A 22458-nucleotide genomic window follows, 5' to 3' on the forward strand; every position below is an offset into this window, starting at 1 on the left:
TGAAAAGGAAGGAGATTCTGACACCTGCTGCATCAAGAATGAACCTTGATTAGGCTGAGCAAAATAAACCAGACAAAAAGACAAATGCTGTATTATTCCACTTTTCCAAGGCACCTAGAGTAGTCAAATCCATAGAGACAGACAGGAGAAGGGTGGCTGCCAGGGTCTGGGGAAGGTGGGGAACGGGGAGTTGCTCTTTAATGAGGTACAGAGTTTTAGTTTTACAAGGTGAAAAGCATTCTGGAAATTGGTTGCACAACAATGTGAATGTACTTAATGCCACTGAAATGTACACTTAAGCATAGTCAGACAGTAAATTTTATGTTATGTTTATTTTACCACAATTTTTATAATGGGGTAGTTATGCCTATCTCCTTGCATTGCTGTAAGGACTTCATGAGATAACATATAAGGAACCACCTAGCCTGTTGCCTGGCACATAGTAACTGCTCAGTAAATCACAATTGGATGCTACTGAAGATTAAGTTACCTGACTTATGTGGGGCTTGCTCTCCTCAGCTGAAAATTTTTCCAACAAATATTAGATAAGTCCCTACTGTATTACACTGTGTTCATAAATAGCACTCCACCTTTTCCCTTCCCACAGAGTGCAGTGAGTTGAAGACACTTGTCTGCACTCAAAAAGCTCCATGTTGATGGTGAGAAGGGAAAGCTGGATGGAGGGGTTTCTGGAACTCCTGTGAGAGGGGAGCTTCCCCCAGATGCTGGGAAATGAGGCAGGGGCCCAACATCTTCCATCCCCACTAAAGTTGCCTTGTACTTCCCAGCTGGATCTGTACTTTATAGAAGTTGCCACTTTTTCTGCCTCTATTACCTCATGGCCCAGTCAGCACAATTACCTTCTTTGCCATGGTCACCATCAACATCCTTACATCACCTATCATCATCACCATCACCATTCTCACCATCACCATCTTCTTCATCACCATCATCCTCAACATAACTATCACTATCATTATCACCACCTTCACCATCACCATCCTCATCATCGTAAATATCATTATCATTATAACCCTCACCGTCCTCACCATCATCATCACTATCCTCATCACCATCACCAACCTCACCATCACCATTATTATCACCATCACCATCCCCATACTCACCATCACCATCCTCATTATCATCATCAGTCTCACCCTCACCATTCTCAGCAGCATCAGCAGCAGCATCCTCATCATAACTATCACTATCATCACCACCTTCACCATCACCATCCTCACCGTCATGATTATCATCATTATCGCCATCAGCATCCTAACCATCACCATCCTTACCATCACCATCACCATGCTCACCTTCACCATTCTCACCATCATCATCACCATCATCCTCAGCATAACTATCACTGTCATTATCACCACCTTCACCATCACCATCCTCACCATCAACATTACTATCCTTACCATATCCTCAGCATAACTATCACTGTCATTATCACCACCTTCACCATCATCATCCTCACCATCATCATCATCCTCAGCATAACTATCACTATCATTATCACCACCTGCACCATTACCATCCTCACCATCATCACCACAACCACAATTATGAAAATCTTGGAGGAAAAGGAGAGGAGGTAGCATATTAAAATACAGGTACTTTGATGAGGAGTAACAGGCAGAGTTGAAGCTGGGGAGGGAATATCAAACCATGGAGACCCCCAGAACATAAAACTAAGAAGTTCAGCCTTTTGCCCAGAATCAGAGGCACCCTTGAAGAGTTATCAGCAGGAGAGTATGCAGTCAGATTTGTGTTTAGGCAGAACATTGAGCAATCCTCAGAAGGAAGAAGCAGAGGGAGGGAGGCCCACAGAGGAGATAGAACCTTCAACACCAACCAGGGTCCTGGTCCTGGGTCCAGCAGATCTAGCAGGAATGAGGCATTGGAGGCTCATGGGTAGGGGCTGCAACCAGGCAGGGAAAGGCCTCAGTCTCCCTGTCACTCCCTTCCCTGCTCCCAACTTTCCTGTCCCACCTTTGCTAATAGGCTCAACATCTCCAACTGCACCCACCCACTAGATTTGCCCCAATTCCTCCTCCTCTCTCATGCCTGAGGCCCAGGTGACTTCCATATCTGACCAGGTCTACTTTAGGATTTTAATGAGATAACCTGGGTAGACGTACTGGTGCCCCTCCAGCCACAGCAGGTACTCCACATATGGTAAACTGGAACTGTCTTCTCAGTTCCTACAGCCTTGGGTTCAAATTCTCCCTAATCCAGATGACCACTGTCTCTCACCTGAGCAGAAAAGCCTCCCATTGGTCTGACTGTCCCAGACCTTCCTCCTTCCAGATTTCAGCCTGATAATTTTCTCAAACTGCAAATCTGGTCATGTCCCTCCCTTGTCCCATCGACTAAAGAGTAAGATCCAAATTCCTTAGCATGACACCCCAGGGCCTGAGGAGCTGAGGTCCCTCCATTTCCACCTTGACTTGTTCCCCTCCCCCTCCAGTAGCATTGCTGACCCACTTGCTTTGTTCTTTCACCACATGGCTTTGATCATGTTGCTCTTCTGCCTGGAGAGTCTTCCCACATCTCCACTTCGTGAATTTCTGCTTAACCTACAAAGCCCAGCTCACACCTTCTCTGTGAATCCTACTTCCTTCCCATCATGCAGCAAATTGTCTCTCCCACTAGACCTCCAGCCCCTAAAAGTCAGGGACAGCTTAATGCATGTTGGTATTGGCTACCCCTCGCTTAATTACCCTAATTAGCTAATTCTATTCCCTTGTATTTATGTTTCCCTATTTACTGAAGCTTCCCACAGGCCAGGCACTGAGATCCAGGGGAGAACACTGAGAGGAGGACAAGCATGAGCACTGAAGGCTGCAATGGCACAGACACCAAGAGACCATGTGGGATGCAGGAAACCTCATCTCAGAGTGTCTTCCTGGTTCACCATGCACTTTCCTCCCTTCCCTTATTGGAGTCACCTTGTGCTGGTTCCCTGAAACACGCACTCCCACACACAAACAGACCCACGCCCATCCACATGTACCTGCCCATACATACAGAGACCTCTGTGTGTAGCCCCCAGTGCTACAAATGCTAATCTTGAGAATGAAGATCTTGCAAGTGCTATGTGCCAGGCATGATGCCAGGTCCCCGACAACGCAAGACAATATATCCAAAGTATTATCCTTTCAACAAATAATACATCTATAATATTGTATGCATATAAAAAAGCAGTATCAATTAAACTCCTGGTATATGAATTGGTTGACATGTTTCTTAATTTTTTTCTTAAAAATACGTCAGAATAGTGTTAGATTTATAGAAAAACTGCAATAATAATACTGACTGTTCCAATATTTCCCAGATCCAGTTTCCTCAATAATTAACATCTTATGTTCTTATGGTATATTTGTCACAATAAATGAGCCCATATAAATACAATATTAATATTATTAGCTAAAGACTATACTTTATTCAGATTTTTATAATTTTTTTCTGTTCTAGGCTTCTATCCAGTAACAATCAACATTGCTATTATTACTTCAAATATTTTTTTCTACTCTATTTTTTCTTTTTTCTTCTTCTGATATTACAATTATATATATGCTACACCTATTAAAATTGTTCCATAGTTCTTGGATATTCTGTTCTCCCTGTTCATTCTTTATTTTCCTTTTGTTTGCATTTCAGTTTGTGAAATTCCTGTCAATGTTTTTTTCTTATTTTTTATTCATATATACATTTTTATTATACTTTAAGTTCTAGGGTACACGTGCACAACCTGCAGGTTTGTTACATATGCTTACATGTGCCATGTTGGTGTGCTGCACCCATTAACTCATCATTTACATTAGGTATATCTCCTAATGCTATCCCTCCCTCCTTCCCCTACCCAACAACAGGCCCCAGTGTGTGATGTTCCCCTTCCTGTGTCCAAGTGTTCTCATTGTTCAATTCCCACTTTTGAGTGAGAACATGCAGTGTATTTTTTTGTCCTTGCAACAGTTTGCTTAGAATGATGGTTTCCAGCTTCATCCATGTCCCCACAAAGGACATTAACTCATCCTTTTTTATGGCTGCATAGTATTCCATGGTGTATATGTGCCACATTTCCTTAATCCAGTCTATCATTGATGGACATTTGGGTTGGTTCCAAGTCTTTGCTATTGTGAAAAGTGCCACAATAATCATACGTGTGCATGTGTCTTTATAGCAGCATGATTTATAATCCTTTGGATATATACCCAGTAATGGGATGGATGGGTCAAATGGTACTTCTAGTTCTAGATCCTTGAGGAATCACCACACTGTTTTCCACAATGGTTGAACTAGGACTGTAAAGTGTTCCTGTTTCTCCATATCCTCTCCAGCACCTGTTGTTTCCTTTTTTATGTTGTTGACTTTTTAATGATTGCCATTCTAACTGGTGTGAGATGGTATCTCATTGTGGTTTTGATTGGTATTTCTCTGATGGCCAGTGATGATGAGCATTTTTTCATGCATCTGTTGGCTGCATAAATGTCTTCTTTTGAGAAGTGTCTGTTCATATCCTTTGCCCACTTTTTGATGGGGTTTTTCTTGTAATTTGTTTGAGTTCTTTGTAGATTCTGGATATTAGCCCTTTGTCAGATGAGTAGATTGCAAAAATTTTCTCCCATTCTGTAGGTTGCCTGTTCACTCTGATGGTAGTTTCTTTTGCTGCGCAGAAGCTCTTTAGTTTAATTAGATCCCATTTGTCAATTTTGGCTTTTGCTGCCATTGCTTTTGGTGTTTTAGACATGAAGTCCTTGCCCATGCCTATGTCCTGAATGGTACTACCTAGGTTTTCTTCTAGGGTTTTTATGGTATTAGGTCTAACATTTAAGTCTCTAATCCATCTTGAATTAATCTTCGTATAAGGAGTAAGGAAAGGATTCAGTTTCAGCTTTCTACTTATGGCTAGCCAATTTTCCCAGCACCATTTATTAAATAGGGAATCCTTTCCTCATTTCTTGTTTTTGTCAGGTTTGTCAAAGATCAGATGTGGTCTTCTTCCAGGAGTATTTCTCTTCAGATACAGTCTGTATTTTGCAGCTCTTGCTGTTGTAATGCACTCTTACTGTATTGGAGACTATTGGCTTAAGGTAAGGTTTGGGGTAGGGGAGTCTTGTATGATTTGCTTTCTATTACACCTGTCATCTAGCAGACTTGTCTCAGTGGCTTTCAAGAGTGGGTTCTCCAATGATATAGCTTTTTTATTAATTTATTTTTTAACCCTACCTTTTACTTCCTTTCCTGCTGCAGCATTGCCAGTCTACTTCCTTGAATGCGTGACCCCTGTTGACTATATTTTTTTTGTCTTCCTTACAGAAGAGTCAAAGGCTAGAGGATTCAGAGAGATGCTCTTCCCCAGGGTAGAAGAAGGCTCTGGGGAACTTTTTCCCCTGGAGGGTAAACCCAAATACGGAGAAGGCTTTGATTGTATTTCAAATGATTCGCCTTTTTCCACTGCAAAACCCATGATAGAATCTTTGTCAGATCTTCACTGAAAACCTGGAGACAAATCCTAAGAAAATGTTGGGCTCCCTTGAGACAACAACCTCCCAGAGTTTTTCATTCATACTAGTCCATACTCAGCCTCCAGCAATTCATTAAAGTTACAATTTAACTAGAGCTTCATTTCAGGTAAGCATATTTGGGCTGTGTTGCTTGGGATATATCTGTCTTCAAATTTTAGAGAGGTAGTTTGTTCTACCCTGTTGTTTCTCTGGTAGTTCCATACAAAGTAATTGATTTTTATTATTTTCAGCTTTTTCTTATTGCAAGAATGTGAGTGATGACTTTAAAACTCTCTTCTCAGATGGTAATCAGAAGTCTTCTCTTAATTAGCTTCCAATTTCTAGGTTCCACTGTCTTTTATGTTTGTTTCTTTATCTTTGATATTTATGTGTTGAAGGAACTCACATTTCTTTCCTGAAGAATTTTCCACACCGTGGATTCTGCTGATTACATCCCTGTGTTACCATTTAGCATGATCTTCTGTCCTCTATTTTTGTCTGTGAAATGTTAGGTGGATCTAGAATATTTTGGTAAGATTATTTCAGAGGTGAAGTTGTGCTGCTCAGAAAGCCCATCATATCTGATTTGTGAAGTTAATAGCCATTGATGATTTATACCTAGATCCATTAATTAATTATGGGTTGCAAAGTGATGGTTATTTTCTTTCATTATAACTTTTTGATTTACTGGCTGCAATATTTCTGAAAGAGAAGCATTCCTCATTTATCATTTGGTTACCTAGTTGTACATTCTTTAAAGGAAAGACTGGATACATGCCAGATTCTTTGCTTTGACATGTGAGTTTTCAAAATAAAAATTTAGTTTTCTAGAATCCTCCCAAATAGATATATATGATTGTATACATTTGAACATATCTGATGAAGTTCCATCCCTGACAGGTTTAACCTCATTAATATTCAAATAGTTTCATCTTTAGATGCAAACTTAAATATGGAAACCTAATACTTAGGCTTATTCACATACCTCTTCTTGACAGCTTCATGGCTGTGTTGTGGTCTCTTGTTGTGTATTTCCGGCTCCAGATCTCATATTATGTATTTCCTGCTTCAGATCTAAAATAATTCATTTCACTGTACTGTCCCTTTGTTTTTTTTTTGTTTTTTTTTTTTTTAGTGGAAACTGGTATTCCAAAACTGCCATCTGCGCACTTGCAGTGTTCATTGCTTGTGAGCTGGTCATTGCTTCTAGACTTTTCAGCAGATGGAAGTAAAAATTTATAAAAACAAAACAATGGAATAAAGATAAAACCAAGCAAACAACAGCAATACAGATTCTCCTCAACTCACGATGGGGTTACATCCTAATAAACCCATCATAAGTTGAAAATATCATAAGTCAAAAATGCTTTTATCATGGCTTTGCCTAGCCTACTTTAAATGTGCTCACAACAGCTATATTAGCCTATAGTTGAGCAAAATCATGTAAGACAAAGCATGTTAAAGTGTTCAACATCTCATGTAATTTATTGAATACTATATTGAAAATGAAAAATCAACAGTTGTATCGGTACCGAAAGTATGATTTTTACTGAATGCATGTTGCTTCCACATCATCAGAAAGTTTGAAAATGTTTTATGTGGAACCATTTTAAGCTGGGGACTTTCTATTATATGTGAATATATAGGTACATATATGTGTACATTTATGTATATGTGTACATGTATGTATATGTATGCACACATACATACATATGTGTATACACACATATAAATACATAGACATATGTATAATATACGTAGCATGTATGTGTGTATATAGTTGGTTACATTTTTGCTTTGTTTTTATATTTGAAGAGAGAACACTTCATGAATTACTTTCTACTTATCCAATAAATTAAAATTTAAAAATGAGTGAATTCATTTAACTTCTTACATCTCTCTATATTTTTTTCCACACTGAGAATCTCAGGAATGATAGAGTTGGACTATCACGTGATTCTTCATTTGTTTTATCCCACATTATACCAATTAATTGTATCAAAACTACAACGCTGACACAAGAACAATGATATAATTACTGAAAACAGTTTACATGGTTGGTGTTCTTTAATTTCCTTGTGCTCTTAAGTCATATCTCATTAGGGAAGTGTACTCCAATTACTGTTTTTTTACAGTCATTTGAAATAATTTCTCTTGAAATGAATATGCTGCCGAAAGGATACACATTTGATTTATTTGATTCATTTTATTTTAAATTTTTAGTGATTTCTCTTCCCTTAATGTTGCTTCACAATCATATTAACCTTTGTAATTATGCAATTACATATTTTCCTTCTTCCCTATTTCTGCTAGGTTACCATATCTACATTGTCAGAGCATACAACTGCTTCCCGCTATAATCCATGTCTTTGTTTTTTTGAAATGGAGTCTCATACTCTCGCCCAGGCTGGAGTGCAGTGGCGCTGTCTTGGGTCACTGCAAGCTCCGCCTCCTGGGTTCATGCCATTCTCCTGCCTCAGCCTCCTGAGTAGCTGCGACTACAGGCACCCACCACCTGGCCCAGCTAATTTTTTGTATTTTTAGTAGAGACAGGGGTTTCACCATGTTAGCCAGGATGGTCTCGAACTCCTAACCCTGTGATCTGCCTGCCTTGGCCTCTCAAAGTTTTGGGATTACAGGCGAGAGCCGTGGCGCATGGCCTAATCCATATCTTATAACCATGTTTATTGCTAATCCTATATATTAAATGCTCACCACCAATCCTCTTGTGGTTTCTCCATTCATTTTGGTTGTCTAGAGTACATTCTCTAGTAAATTCTTTATAAAGTGCTAACAGAAACAGAATTTTCCAAGTATTTCACTGTCATAAAGTTTATCTAAATAATTTATAGTTAAAATGCAGTTTGCTTGGATCAAATCCTAGGCTCATAGTAAATTTTTTAAGGTATTCTGTTACCCCTTCCCTTAGGTATTCTGTTACCCCTTCCTTAGGTATCCCTTACCTTCTGCTACAGAATACCATTATTGAAAAGTCTCATGATAGTCTAATTTTCTTTCTCTAGGAAGTATTTTTATATTTTTACTTAGATGTTCAATGGACTTTTTAATTCTAGTAATTTTATTAGAATAAGCCTCATTATTGGTTATTCTGGGTCTATTTGTCTATATTTGTGTTGTACTCTTTTATTTGTACTTTTAAGTCTTTTTATTATGGTTTTAATTTTAGAAATTTTTTAGCATTATAACTTTTATTAATTTTTGTTCTCCGATGTAGATTTTTATTTCAGAGAACCATAACATGTATCTTGAACCATTTTTATCTGTCTCCTCCATCTGTTACTGTTTCTCATATTTTTATATAGCATTTTTATTTTAAAATATTTCCTTCTCTTTACTTTTGTCCTTCTCAGTCATAATCTTTTATGCTTACGTGTTCCTGTGCTTCTCCTAGTTTAGTCTTCAATTCTAAATAATTTTTCTAAATATTTCTAGTTCTATAATCTCAGTTCTAAATTATTTCCACTCTGCCTTATGTTGTCATTCAAATAATTTAAAAATATATTATTTCAGTTCATTTACAAAGATTGGATTACAGTGCTTTCTGATTTATTGATGTTTCTAACAGCCTATTCTACATCAATGGTAATGACCTAAAAGGGACCATGTTTACTGAGAGACTGTGATACAGCAGTTACTCAGCATATATCATTAAATACCGAATGGAACATTCCTGTCTACATTAGTCCACACACTCCCTTCCTTCTAATTAATTCTATGAATGTTATTTATAAGGTCTTCATTCACTTTATAAAATTCTAGAGAACTTTGTTCCAACTTGGCTCTGCTACTACTTTTAATAGGTAATTTCAAACAAATTACTTAATTTCTCTGAGTCTCAATCTTCCTCAGTAAAATGTGGATCATATCTATTTATAAAATTATAAATATTAAATAAATGTAAATGCTTAACACAGTGCCTCACTCTATGAGTGGTTGTTACTTTGGTTATTACTTGATTAATCTTGGTATAAATTATTAAATCTGCTGAGTAAAAGCGTTCAATCATCTCTTTTCAGTAATGTGAAAATGACATTTTCTTCTAGCTCAGTAATTCCATATTTTTCATTGATAATTTAAATTCTTGCTCATAATATACTTTCATTTGTCACTGCTTTTCTAGCCCAACTTTATTTTCCCTATTTTACTGGTTACTATAATTTTATTTGTATCATTATTCTGACTTGTTTTCCAATAAGACAAAATTCCTCACGTGCCATACAGTTGGTCAGTTCTGAATTACTGCCAAAAATTGGAGATATACTTTACAATTCTTGCAGATAACACCTATGCCGTACATGTGGACAAAATGAAGAGAAGGGGATGTGAGTGATGGCTCAAATCCCTGTATGATAATTCTGCACCTACCATGATTCATTTCTCCACTCATAACTCGTATTTCCTCCTTGTTTTTATTTCCTTTTTATTTTATAGCATGTTCTGATTTCAAACACGTTTTTCTCTTTTATTGTTTTATTGGGCCTGAGTTGGACACACAAGGCATTTAAATGAATGGGTGGAATGGGAGAGAAGGGACTACCATCTGTTCCCTAGAGTCCTAGCTACATTCACACTTGCAGACTGTGTATGAACCAACTGAACTATGTAACCAGGTTCACTTACAGTGTTTCGAGACAGGTTGATTTGAGTTCAGGGTCCAGATAACGAGGTGGATTTTTGTTTTATTTCTATTTTGGTTTTTAAACATATTCATGGAGATGATGATTCATATCTCCAAGGCTGTTGCAGATCTGTTTGCACACATTGTGGGTATAAGGTAATGATTACTTGTCCTGGTTATGTACAAGGATATTTTTAGAAATATGAGCCCCACTCCCAGACAGTTTTATTCAGGAGGCTAAAAAACACAGGCATAGTCATTAATACCCAGATTTATTCTTTGCTATGAAATGTACTAGCTGAATAGGCTTGGAGAAGTTACTCAATTTCTGTGAGAATTATTTGGTTTTTAAAATGAAATGATGGTAATAAAGTATGTGTAACAGTTTTGGAAAGCCACTTACCATGGTACTTGGAGAGAGGATGTTTTAATAGCAAATATTAATATCCCTAAAAATACATTCAAACTGTGAAAGTTGACTGAGCAAAGGTATTGCTTTGTGAGATCCAGAAATTCCAAGTCAACTTTAGAATGAGTACCTTTTGTGCTCCGGCTCATTTGTTTCATTTCCTGAATTTTAACTGAGACACAAAAAATAATTTTGACAGTACTCAGTGGCATTTGAAGATAGTTTTCCATCTTTAATCCCTCCATAACTATTCAACAGTAGATCAAAGAAAGAAAGAAAAATCACAGATCTGAAACCGATCCTAGCACATTATCCAGAGAGGAAATGCTCCCAGTATTTTCTGTGACTGGGTCGCCATCCCTGCACTTCGGATCTGACACTAACGGCTGATCCTCAGCTGGAAAGAGTGGCCTCCTGGGCACCCTACTTTTAGGGTAGAAATGCTTATCGTTTATCTATGCAGCCTTTTGGAGTTCATGGACTTCGCAGTTATTATCCACATGTCATTGTTAACTATTCTCACTGGGAAAGTATGTATTTTGTGTTTAAACCATTTTCTTTTATCTACTCCCTAAATAATAATGGCAGCAAAAGAGGAAACATCTATTTTAGAAGATATAAAAGGATATAAAACAGGCAAATTTCAAGATTTCCATCATTTTTATAATATGTAGAGAAGGCAAATTTGAACAATTCATTATAAGCCAATTGAGAAAAATATTCCAAGTACATCTGTTTAATTGTATTAACAATTTAGTATTGCTAGAAAGTAATTCCTTCAGCAGATGTTTTGCTCACAAAAATCAACCTAACCTCATACACATCAGTAAAACCCTTATTATTATACTTTTTGCCTAGCTATTGGTCCAGTTCTAATATTTAACTTACTTTATTTAAAACATTCTATACACGTTCTATATTTCTTTTTAATTATGTCTAAGATAATGCCAAGTATACTCATTTAATTTCTTATTCATTATGAATCTTGCTAACATCCACTTATAAACTGTTCTATTCCCCACTCCTCTTCCTTCTTTTTAAATTTTACATATATCTCGGAACATAACAATTTTTGGCTTGCCATTCTATTAACCCTGACCTTTAACATATTACCTTTTTCATTTAAATGAACTTGAGCTTTTATTATGCTTTCTTTCCTTTCAAGAAACACATTTTTGAGAGTTTTTGTTTTTGCTTAACTTCAATTTAATTTTTTTATTTTTTTATTTTTTGAGATGGACTCTTGCTCTGTCGCCCAGGCTGGAGCGTAGTGGTGCAATCTTGGCTCACTGCAACCTCTGTCTCCCAGTTCAAGCGATTCTTCTGCCTCAGCCTTCCAAGTAGCAGGGATTACAGGCACGCACCATCATGCCTGGCTAATTTTTGTATTTTCAGTAGAGACGGGGTTTCGCCATGTTGGCCAGGCTGGTCTCGAACTCCTGACCTTAAGTGATCCGCTCACCTCGGCCTCCCAAAGTGCTGGGATTAAAGGCATGAACCACAGAACCCGATCAACTTTTAAGTTCAGGGGTACATGTATATATATGTGCAGGTTCGTTATACAGGTAAAATTGTGTCATGGGAATTTGTTGTACAGATTATTTCATCAACCAGGTACTAAGCCTAGTACCCACTAGTTATTATCCCTGATCCTCTCCCTCCTCCCACTCTCCACCCTGATTAGGCCCAGTGTGTGTTGTTCCCTTCTATGTGTGCATGTGTTCTCATCATTTAACTCCCACTTGTGACAACATGCGGTATTTCTTTTTTGGTTCCTGTCTTAGTTTGCTGAGGATGATGGCCTCCAGCTCCATCCATGTTCCTTCATAGGACACACTCGTATTTTTTTTTTTTCCTGCATAGTATTCCATGGTGTTTATGTACTACATTTCCTTTATTCAGTATACCATTGATGGGCATTTAGGTTGATTCCATGTTTTTGCTATCTGAATAGTGCTGTAATGAACACACACATGCATGTGTCTTTATAAGGGAACGATTTATGTTCCTTTGGACATATACCCAGTAATGAGATTGTTGGGTCAACAGTATTATAGGTCAAATTGTATTTCTTTCTTTAGGTCTCTAAGGAATTGCTGCACTGTCTTCCACAATCGAACTAATTTACACCCCCACTCACAGTGCATAAGTGTTTCTTTTTCTCTGCAACCTTGCCAGGATCTGTTGTGTTTTGACTTTTTAATAATAGCCATTCTGACTGGTGAGAGATGGTATCTCCTTTGGTTTTGATTTCCATTCTCTAGTGATAAGTGATATTGACCTTTTTCTCATATGCTTGTTGGCCATATGCATGTTTTCTTTTTAAGAAGTATCTGTTCCTGTCCTTTGTTGACTTTTTAAGAAGTTATTTGTTTAAGAGTTTATTTCCCTTTTGACATCATCATTTTTTTCTGTGTCATTTGTTTGATCGCATTGTGCTTATTCGCTTACATTTATATATTTTATTCTCATGCAGTTTTCTATGTACTTTCTCTCTCTATACATATATATGTGTATATATATATGTGTGTATATATATATATATGTGGCTTATAACTTCCTAATTTGAATTCCAAAACCTTATATATCTCTACAAATTAGCTTTTATTTTTTATTTATTTTTGTTTTTCCAAGATAGAGCCTTGCTCTGTCACCCAGCTTGGCGTGCAGGGGCATGATCTTGGTTCACTGCAACCTTTGCTTCCTGGGTTCAAGCAATTCTCCTGCTTCAGGCTCCTGAGTAGCTGGGGTTACAGACGCCTGCCACTATGCCTGGCTGATTTTTGTATTATTAGTAGAGACGGGGTTTCACCATGTTGGCCAAGCTGGTCTCAAACTCTTGACTTCCTGATTTGCCCACCTCGGCGTCCCGAAGTGCTGGGATTACAGGCGTGAGCCACTGTGCCTGGCCTCTTGTATTTTTTTTCTGTGTGTGTGTGTGTGTGTAATTTATGAATCTGAGGCAGAGAAGATTGATGATAGGAGCATATGCAGGGCTTAGCCTCTGCTTAACTGAGTTCTAACTAGCCTGGAACTATTGAGAAGACAAGTGGTAGTTTCATAGAAGTAGGTCTGAATATGGGATGTCTCACTCACTAGGGGTTTGACCACTGACAAGGTAAACTTGCTTATCCTCAGTTTTCTCCTCTATAAAATGGAGGTACAATACTTGGCTTGTATAATTGTAGCTAAATTCTATATGTAGACTGGCATATATTAGTCGCCCAATACATTGTAAACATGATTGTTTTTGATGATTTTTTATAACTGTTAAAAATCTATACACTATACAAATTCAGCACTGAGATGTTAACAAGATGAGTTAACTGCTACGTAGGTTCAGGTCTCAGATTTCTTTGTATCCCTAAAAGTTATGAATGACTTGAAGAGTTATTTTTATATGGGTTATATCTATTAAAAGTAGAAGTTAAAGAAATTGTCAACATATATATTTGTGAATTTAAAATAATAAATTCACTACCTGTTATATCTTTGCAAATATCTGTTTACTAGAAGACATCTCGTGCTCATCATCTGTACTCCATCTGGTGTAGTATCACACATCACATAGCCTTTGGAGAACTTGATGGTTCACTGTGAGAGTATAAAGTAAAAAAGACAGTAAGTTCCGTTACTATTGAAAAAATAGATTTGACTTTGTGGATTCCATGAATACATCTCAGAATCCTATGGGATCCTGAATCACACCATGAAAATCACTAATGTATAGAAATCATGATCCTTAGTTTTTAGTCTTATATTAATGTCCACTTGACCTAAAGCCTTGTGGACTTCGGTTATTTTTTATTTATTTATTTATTTTGCTTACGTATTTGATTTTTAAAATATAAAACGAGAAGTCTGGACTACATTTTCTCCAAGACTCCTTTCAACTCAAATTCAATTTTATAAAATTGTTTTATTCATTTTTCAACTTATTTTCTTATTTTGGTACAATATTCAAATTTCAATTTTTCAATTTTTTTCCATTTTTTTTTTTTTTTTTCAAATTGGGGGCAAAAAAACTGTCTTTACTTGCCAGCATGGTAAGTGTTGAGCGATATTGCTATATTTGGAAAAACTGCTATTTTATATGTTTCCGCTAAAATGACAAAGATGCTCAAGTAAAATTATAATGCATTTATGACTCATTTTTTTCTATTAAAAATAACAACTGAGATAATGATTTTCAAAACCTACTATTGATTTTCTACAGATTGGTGATTCGATCGTGAATAAAGGAATGATGATTGATTTTAGCCTTTGGGGAGCTGAAGAGAGCTAGCTAAAACTGCAGGTTGTCATCCAGGAATCCCATAACTGACAAAGACTAAAACTCAAAAAGGGTAAGTTTACTGTTGAGACATCATATGGCCTAAATTCATCTGAGTATATTGAAATACAAAGTGAAAATGCTAAGCATGCAAGTGCCTTCGGCTCCTGTTCATTCCCCTAAATGGAAAAGCTGCTATGATGAATAAAATACCTGGCAGCAGATGCAGTGGCTTGTATGTGGCAGGAAGAAATCAGCTGCTTATACACCCAGGTACTCCTCTACAAATCATGTAAAAATGTGCATGGGTGAGGGGAAGTGAAATGATTAGCTATATAATGCAGAATTAAAATACAGCCTGCCTTCGTTGTGAGATGCAATTTCTCTTTATTTTACATACATTTCCTCCAAGCTGTTTCTCTTTAATTTCTTGAACCCTCTTCCCACTTTGATGGAGTCAGTTAAACATTCACTAGCTCTGTTATCCCCACCTTTAAGTGAAATGAATATGGTTTAAATCTCAAAGGTGCCTGCTGCTACATGAATAAAGGTAGCAGGCACTTGCCTCCCCAAAACAGCAGTGGCTGAAATGTGGTGAAATGCACATATTTATAGATGACACGGCAGTATTTACAATGTGAGGCTGGAGTCTCTACGATGGTCAGTTCAAGGCAGCTGACTGGCTTTCTATGTATGGCCTGGGGAATAGCTGTTAAATTTTGATGAAACCATCTAAAACAAGTCTTGGACCTGTTAAGTCTAATAATTAGAACAAGAAAAAGCAGTACTGGGAGTAAAAGATGCCATAATTTTTTTTTTTTTTTGACAGTTTCTCACTCTGTCGCCCAGGCTGGAGCGCAGTGGTGCGATCTCGGCTCACTGCAAGTTCCGCCTCCTGGGTTCACGCCATTCTCCTGCCTCAGCCTCCTGAGTAGCTGGGACTAGAGGTGTCCGCCACCATGACCGGCTTTTTGTATTTTTAGTAGAGACAGGGTTTCACCGTGCTAGGATGGTCTCCATCTCCTGACCTCGTGATCTGCCCTCTTTGGCCTCCCAAAGTGCTGGGATTACAAGCGTGAGCCACCGCACCCAGCCAAGATGCCATAGTCTTGACATTAGGGAAACAGTCCCAAAAGAAATGATTTTGTGTCAGGTTGTAGTTATTAAAAAGAAAATACTTATTTTTTTTGTAGTCTGAGTGACAAATACAACAAAAAAACAACGCAAGAAAGTTTATAATTTTGATTATGTGACCCTCTTTGAGCAGTTTAGCAGAAAAGCAGATGGAGTCTAATCAGGCTTATAAAAATAGAGATGTATTGATCACACACAAAAAACTCCTTGAAGTGTTCCCTGCATGAGGCCAGCGCATCTTTTAAAAGAGTAAAAAGATGTAGCTTATCTCTTGAGGCTCCAACAAAGTTTGTGGAGCTGACAGCTCAATAAATTACAGAAACATATTGACTTCTTTATGGACTATACGAAAATCAAATGGGATTATGTTGAGCAGCGTTCCAAGAATGGACAGAATCCTATTTTGATTCCATTGTATGGATGTAAATTTTGTCATTGTTGAAGAGTCCAAAGGAGCAGGGGGAACTGTAGAATAGACACATTTGCATGAAGGAACTGGATTATTTAGCAAAGTTGTGAAGATTTTGGCTGCAACAAATTCTAGCCCATTTACCTCAACACCCTTCACTTTTGTTTATATAATGAATGACATATGTTTTCACCTTCCAAGGTTCTCATCCCTCTATAATTTTAGTTCTTCTGAATTATCCCTAACAACATTCTCCAAATCCAAACAAGAGAATGTTCCTGCTGCACATCATCCTGTCACTACAGAAACTTTTGAATCTTTGTAGAACATTTCTAATGGCTGGCACGAAACTTTCATTTTCAGAAGTACACTTTTGGTTCAGTTCCTTTTCCCAGGACAAATAAGGAGCTTTATCATTTCTCTTAGTAACCAAATACACACTTGTAAAAAATAACATTTCTACAAAACTCTTAGAAAATATAAAATATTACATCCTTAATAAAAATGAGAATCCCATGAAACCTGCACCATGGATGCTAAATTGTTGTATGTAACATTTACCTATTTCTTGGGAAATTGTAAGTCAGATTTCTGTTTCTCAATTGATATCTCTGCACAAAAGCTCTTAGGGATGTGCTCAGTCTTGACACTGCCTATTTTGTGTAGCATATATTCCTGTGCATACTGAGAAGATTAGTGATAAAAATGAAGGGAAAACTTTTAGATCACAATTTGCCCAGTTAATTGAAGACTACATCTGACTAACACTCCCTTTCCATGCAATGAAATGAATGTAGAGACCACTTTTGATTTTCGAGGTGCATATTAACCAACTTAAAAATAGCTGTGGTTCAAGCACAAAAAGGAACTGGGCTTATCTGTAGTCAGGTAGGAGCCTTGTAGCACCGGCTATCTCTCCCTCTGACTGGAAGATTGATGGTGTTCAGCAGGGTAGAGGGGACAATAAGAGAACTGAGCAGGGACATGTAACATGGTCAACATATTGAGAACTTTTGTTATAGCCAACTAAAATTCATATTGCTCTATTTTTGATAATTTTTGTTTCATAATCCATTTACTCCAACAAAAACCAAAGCCAACTGTTTTCTGCTTTTATAAGAACCTCATGGAGGTAGTTGTGAAACAAGATTCTACTTAAAGAAATATCCTCAGTAATAGGAATCGTAGACAATACCATCTTTATTTCAGACTAGAAAAGTAAAGCTTCTAGTATAAGGAAATCCTGTTATTTGTCAATAATTAGATTGTAGATTTGCACTTTGAGGTGATGGACATATAAATATAAATAGATTATGGGAATGAGCAGCACCAGATACGAGTAATGGAGAACTTCTTTCAGAATAATTAAATTATATCAAAGAACATTCTGAGGGAACTATGTCTACCCTGCTATTTAGAATCTGTATAGACCTGAATGTCAAAGGGATCCCTGCCGTCACAAGTCCATAAATCCTAAATTCAGTAAATTCAAGCCAGCTGTTTCTTGATTATTCATTAGAAAACACTTAGCAGAAAATAAGCTAAGTTGAATGCTACAGGACAGTCTTTAAGGAGTTTATTTGCTTGGAAATTACTCTCATAGCATATTCTAACAATGAGTAATGTATTTCAAATTACATATTCTTTAAAAAACTATTGATATTTAACAAAGGTAAATACCCTCTGCTCTTCACTATAACAACAATTTACTAATGACTCAAACTATATAAAAAGCAATTAATGTTTCTGGAAATAAATTTAGGTCAAAGGGGTATTGAAGCCCAGAAAAAGAATAAAGATCTTTATATTCACATTGGCAAAATGATTTTCTGCTGTGCCTTGTGGCTCTCAAATTCAGGCATTAAGATTTTAAATGGTGGTGTGCTCACAAGAAGTAGGTTGTGTACAATGATCAAATCATCAAAAATGATCAGTGATCAAAAAATGATCCAAAAAGGAAAGAAGTTTCATTTTATATGATGCTATTGAAAGTAAAGTTGTCTCTTCTCTTGCTAATGAGGGAATATGTAATACATATACATTTATTTTATACATAATTTAGAAAATCAATGAATTAAGGTAATTACTCAGAACCTTCAAAACAACAAACACTTTTATTGAATCAAAATGAGAATTTGAACAAAGTACACTTTGCAGCTAGAATAATAGGTGAGTATCCCATGCTTTGAAATCAGAAGAGAATTAGAAAATTAGTGTATAGATGTGCCTGCATTTTATATGAATGATCTGGATTTACTGTGCCAATAATCACACTAAAATAAAACGTGTTTTTATATGTTTATATAGTTTATTTTCTATACTACCTGAGAATTTTCCCTTTTCTATAGTTTTCATATTTTTTTCAAAATAAATGCTAGAATAGATTATGGCTTAGCACATAATGCTTAAGCTAGGTATTTGATGACTACACACACATATGAATTCAAGATACTCTAGGAATTTATAATTCTTCAAAAAACAAATAAATCTGCAACGAAAGCACTTTATTCTTCAATTCAATTCAGGAATCCTGACTCTAAGATACAAAGGACATGCCTGAAATAGTCTGCTCCCTCTGTAAATTTGCTGATTTGTAAGAGTTTTGCTTTTTATTCTTCCATACCAGCAGAAGGTTCAAAAAGATTTTTATTTTTGTGATACTATTTATATCAATTAGGTATGGTTCCAAAAAGACATTTACTTATCACATTTACTACTTCAAAATATTCTTCCAACTGGGGTAGCAACCCATTACTAAGTCAATCTAGTGGCTTGTTATTAGGATATTTCTAAAAGAATAGACTAGACAATGCTAGAATAGGAAACAGCAAAGGTATAAAGGCAATATTGTTTCATGAAACTTTATTATAGGTTGTACTGGATTTTGTGGTAAATGTATTTCTAATTGTGGTTCAGAGTCAAGTTTGAAATCAGCTGGCTGAGCACAATATTTCAACCATTTGCAGGAATCTCCTGTACAAGGAGATACAATTCCTAGTCCCGGCTTCAACACTTCCAACAACTTTCCTTAATCAGGATATTAGAAATAAGCACTCTACAGATTATTACTGAAGTTAGCTATAACGATCATCATCTCTTTGATTACTGTAATTCTCTTATTTGTCATTGTGTCTAGCAGAGTATTGTGTATGGAGCTCAATACATATTGGTTGAATTAAAGTTAATCTTAACTGGGCATAGTGGCTCATGCCTGTAATTCTAGCACTTTGGGAGGCCGAGGCAGGTGGATCACAAGGTCAAGAGACTGAGACCATCCTGGTCAACGTGGTGAAACCCCATCTCTACTAAAAATATAAAAATTAGCCGGGCGTGGTGGCTAGTGCCTGTAACCTCAGCTACTCGGGAGGCTGAGGCAGGAGAATCACTTGAACCTGGGAGGTGGAGGTTGCAGTGAGCCAAGATCATGCCACTACACTCCAGCCTAGCCACAGACCAACACTCTGTCTAAAATAAAATAAAATAAAATAAGTTAATATCATCTTTGTACACCATTAATTGAAAGTTCCATTTTATGGTAAGCCTAAATCTGTCTCTCTAATAATGCTCCTCCATTGATGCTAGTTTTAACCTCTAAGGGGAAAAGTGGAGAAAATGGAATCCTTTCTTCAAGTCTGCCATCCAACATTTTAGCTGTTCCTCCTATATTTTTTTCACTTGCAGGTCTAATATGTTTGCCTTTCATGCTTCTATTTAAGTCAGAATATTTAACATGACAGGTCCAGACACTCAACTAAAGACATTGCCTATGCTGACATTTATTTCTTAGCTAATTAATTCATCCTTACATAGAATGTGACTGTCTAACCAGCTAAGAATCCATCAAACTGAATTCTATAATTACGTCTTTCTTAACCCTTAGCCTGAGCCACCTATGCACCACACACCCAATTACATAAAGAGCAAACTGGTATTATCCATTAATGTTTTGTTTTCATTTTGCTTTGTTTGTAATCATTCTGAAGTTCATCTTTTGTGCCAACTTCAGATCTCATTCTAACCTGATGTCAACCTACCACCCACATTTCAGCTTTCTAAACCTGTAACTCCATTTCTTCCTTTGATTCCTTTTGATCCTTACGCCTTGTTTCTCTAATACCAGTTTCTCCAAATGATTTATCTCAACTGCCTTTTCAGGACCTAGTGTACTGGGTTGTCTTGGATAGGAATTCCCCTTTGTAGTTTAGGCCTGTGAAACCCAGTTACAATCCATCTGGCTTATTTTGCACCCACTCCCTGTCCAGTGATGGGGAAAGATTGGACAAGATAGCCTAGAAAGGGAAAGAGTAGGCTAGGCAAGTGGAGGCAATCTGAGAAAACAGAATGAACAGTAATTTAGGTGTATTCTGGATCCCAAATTTGCTCCTTCTTGGAAAATTGAGACAAATTCTCTTTCTTCCATGTACCATCTTTCTCCAGTATTTCTGACAGTTTATCCTTAGCCATAAAAGGAAATCCAGTAATAACCTTTATCATTTTTGCAACCATTTAAATAAGCTTATGATATCTCTTATGTGGTCTCCCTCAACTAAGATGTCAACTTCTTGTTAACCACATTATCTCTACCATTTCTAATGGAAAAATCCTTTTCCTCACCAGAAAAAAAGACACAGAGTAAGAGGTAGAAAATACTGCTTTGTCTCTATTATCTGTTAATGTCTTACCATCTGCCCAAGCTCTGGTCTTGTCACTTCATCCTTCTTAATCTAAGCCTGGTTCAAATCGTCCTTTTTTTCCTTTCCTTTTTTTTTTTTTTTTTGGTGGTTTTGTTTTTTTGAGATGGAATTTTGCTCGTCACCCAGGCTGCAGGTGCAATGGTGCGAGCTCGGCTCACTGAAACCTCCGCCTCCCGAGTTTAAGCGATTCTCCTGCCTCAGCCTCCCCAGTAGCTGGGATTACAGCTAATTTTTTGTATTTTTAGTAGAGATGGGGTTTCACCATGTTGGCCAGGCTGGTCTTGAGCTCCTGACCTCAGGTGATCCACCTGCCTCGGCCTCCCAAAGTTGTGGGATTACCATTGCCCAGCCCAAACAGTCCTTTTCTGTTGCTCTCTATTTCTTATTTCACAACAACTTTCACACATTCTGTACTTCAGTCCTTCTGCGACTATTGTCACAGTTTTGTGCTGCCCTATTGTATTCAAAATTTGGCTATATACCCACCTTCCATCTTCTTCCACATCAAAATCTACAGTGTAGTTTGTAGAGTCTCATTTCTTCCTCATGAGGATCATTCATGCCTGTGCTGTCAGGATTTTATGTTTTAGGACTTCCTTTCTCTCTCAAATCATTATTATTTTCTAAAGTCATTCAGTCGAAGGATTTTATCTACTTTTTCTCAAAAAAAAAAAATGCAATCTGTCTCTTGAAGTCTAGAATGCATAAAAGTCTTCTTAGGATCCCATATTTAGACAGTTTAATCTCCAGCGCCACAGCCAGATCAGTCCCTCGTCACCCACCAAGTCTCAGGCACCCCTGTAATATCCAAGTGACATTTTTTGAGTCCAAGGTAATGCTATCATCAGTGACTGAAGTGAAAAGGACCAAGGAGGCAAAATCAAGCTTCGTCAGTTGCCTGCCACTTCTTTCCAATTGGAAATGTTCTTTCTGATGCTCAAACGTTGTGCTGTGCTTTGTTTTAATAAGGAAATTGTTCATTCCTGTTTCCATGTTCTCTCTTCCAAAGCTGTGATTTCAACTGAAAGAAATGGAGAACACCTGCGTCGGCAACCTATATTCCTAAGTTCTTCCATTTCCATAACAATGTAAAGGTTAAGCGACTTGAATAAAGAGATCCTCCAGCCGCAAACACAGGATCTTAAACCAGTAGGAAATTTCTTTCTTTCTCATGTCACAGTTCCGAGTAGATGCATATTCCAGGAAAGACCCGTGGCTCTGCTAGATGGCATAATCCATAGTTCCAGGCTCCAGCTGTCTTATTCCTCTCTCATTTTCTAAGGGTTTGTCCTCATCTACATCGTCAAAGTAGACTTCCCCATCTGCAGAAAGGAAAGAGGAGAGAAAACGGAAAGAAATGACTTCCTTCTGAGGAAATGAT

General features: G+C 37.2%; 1 long non-coding RNA gene across 2 annotated transcripts in view; it reads left to right on the top strand.

Moving 5' to 3' along the window:
- Window positions 1-5031: 5031 nt before the first annotated feature.
- Window positions 5032-22458, top strand: part of LOC117088368 — a 43184-nt gene continuing 25757 nt past the window's right edge. Inside the window, exons 1-3 of one of the 2 annotated variants that reach the window (XR_004439178.1) lie at window positions 5032-5105; window positions 14784-14913; window positions 15670-15727. This is a non-coding gene — a long non-coding RNA (uncharacterized LOC117088368). Of the gene's footprint in view, window positions 5106-14783; window positions 14914-15669; window positions 15728-22458 lie in introns of those variants that run through there. The other variant, XR_004439179.1, reaches the window with a different exon arrangement.

Source organism: Trachypithecus francoisi, unplaced genomic scaffold (genome assembly GCF_009764315.1).
Source record: "Trachypithecus francoisi isolate TF-2019V2 unplaced genomic scaffold, Tfra_2.0 Contig00746, whole genome shotgun sequence".
NCBI lineage: Eukaryota > Metazoa > Chordata > Mammalia > Primates > Cercopithecidae > Trachypithecus > Trachypithecus francoisi.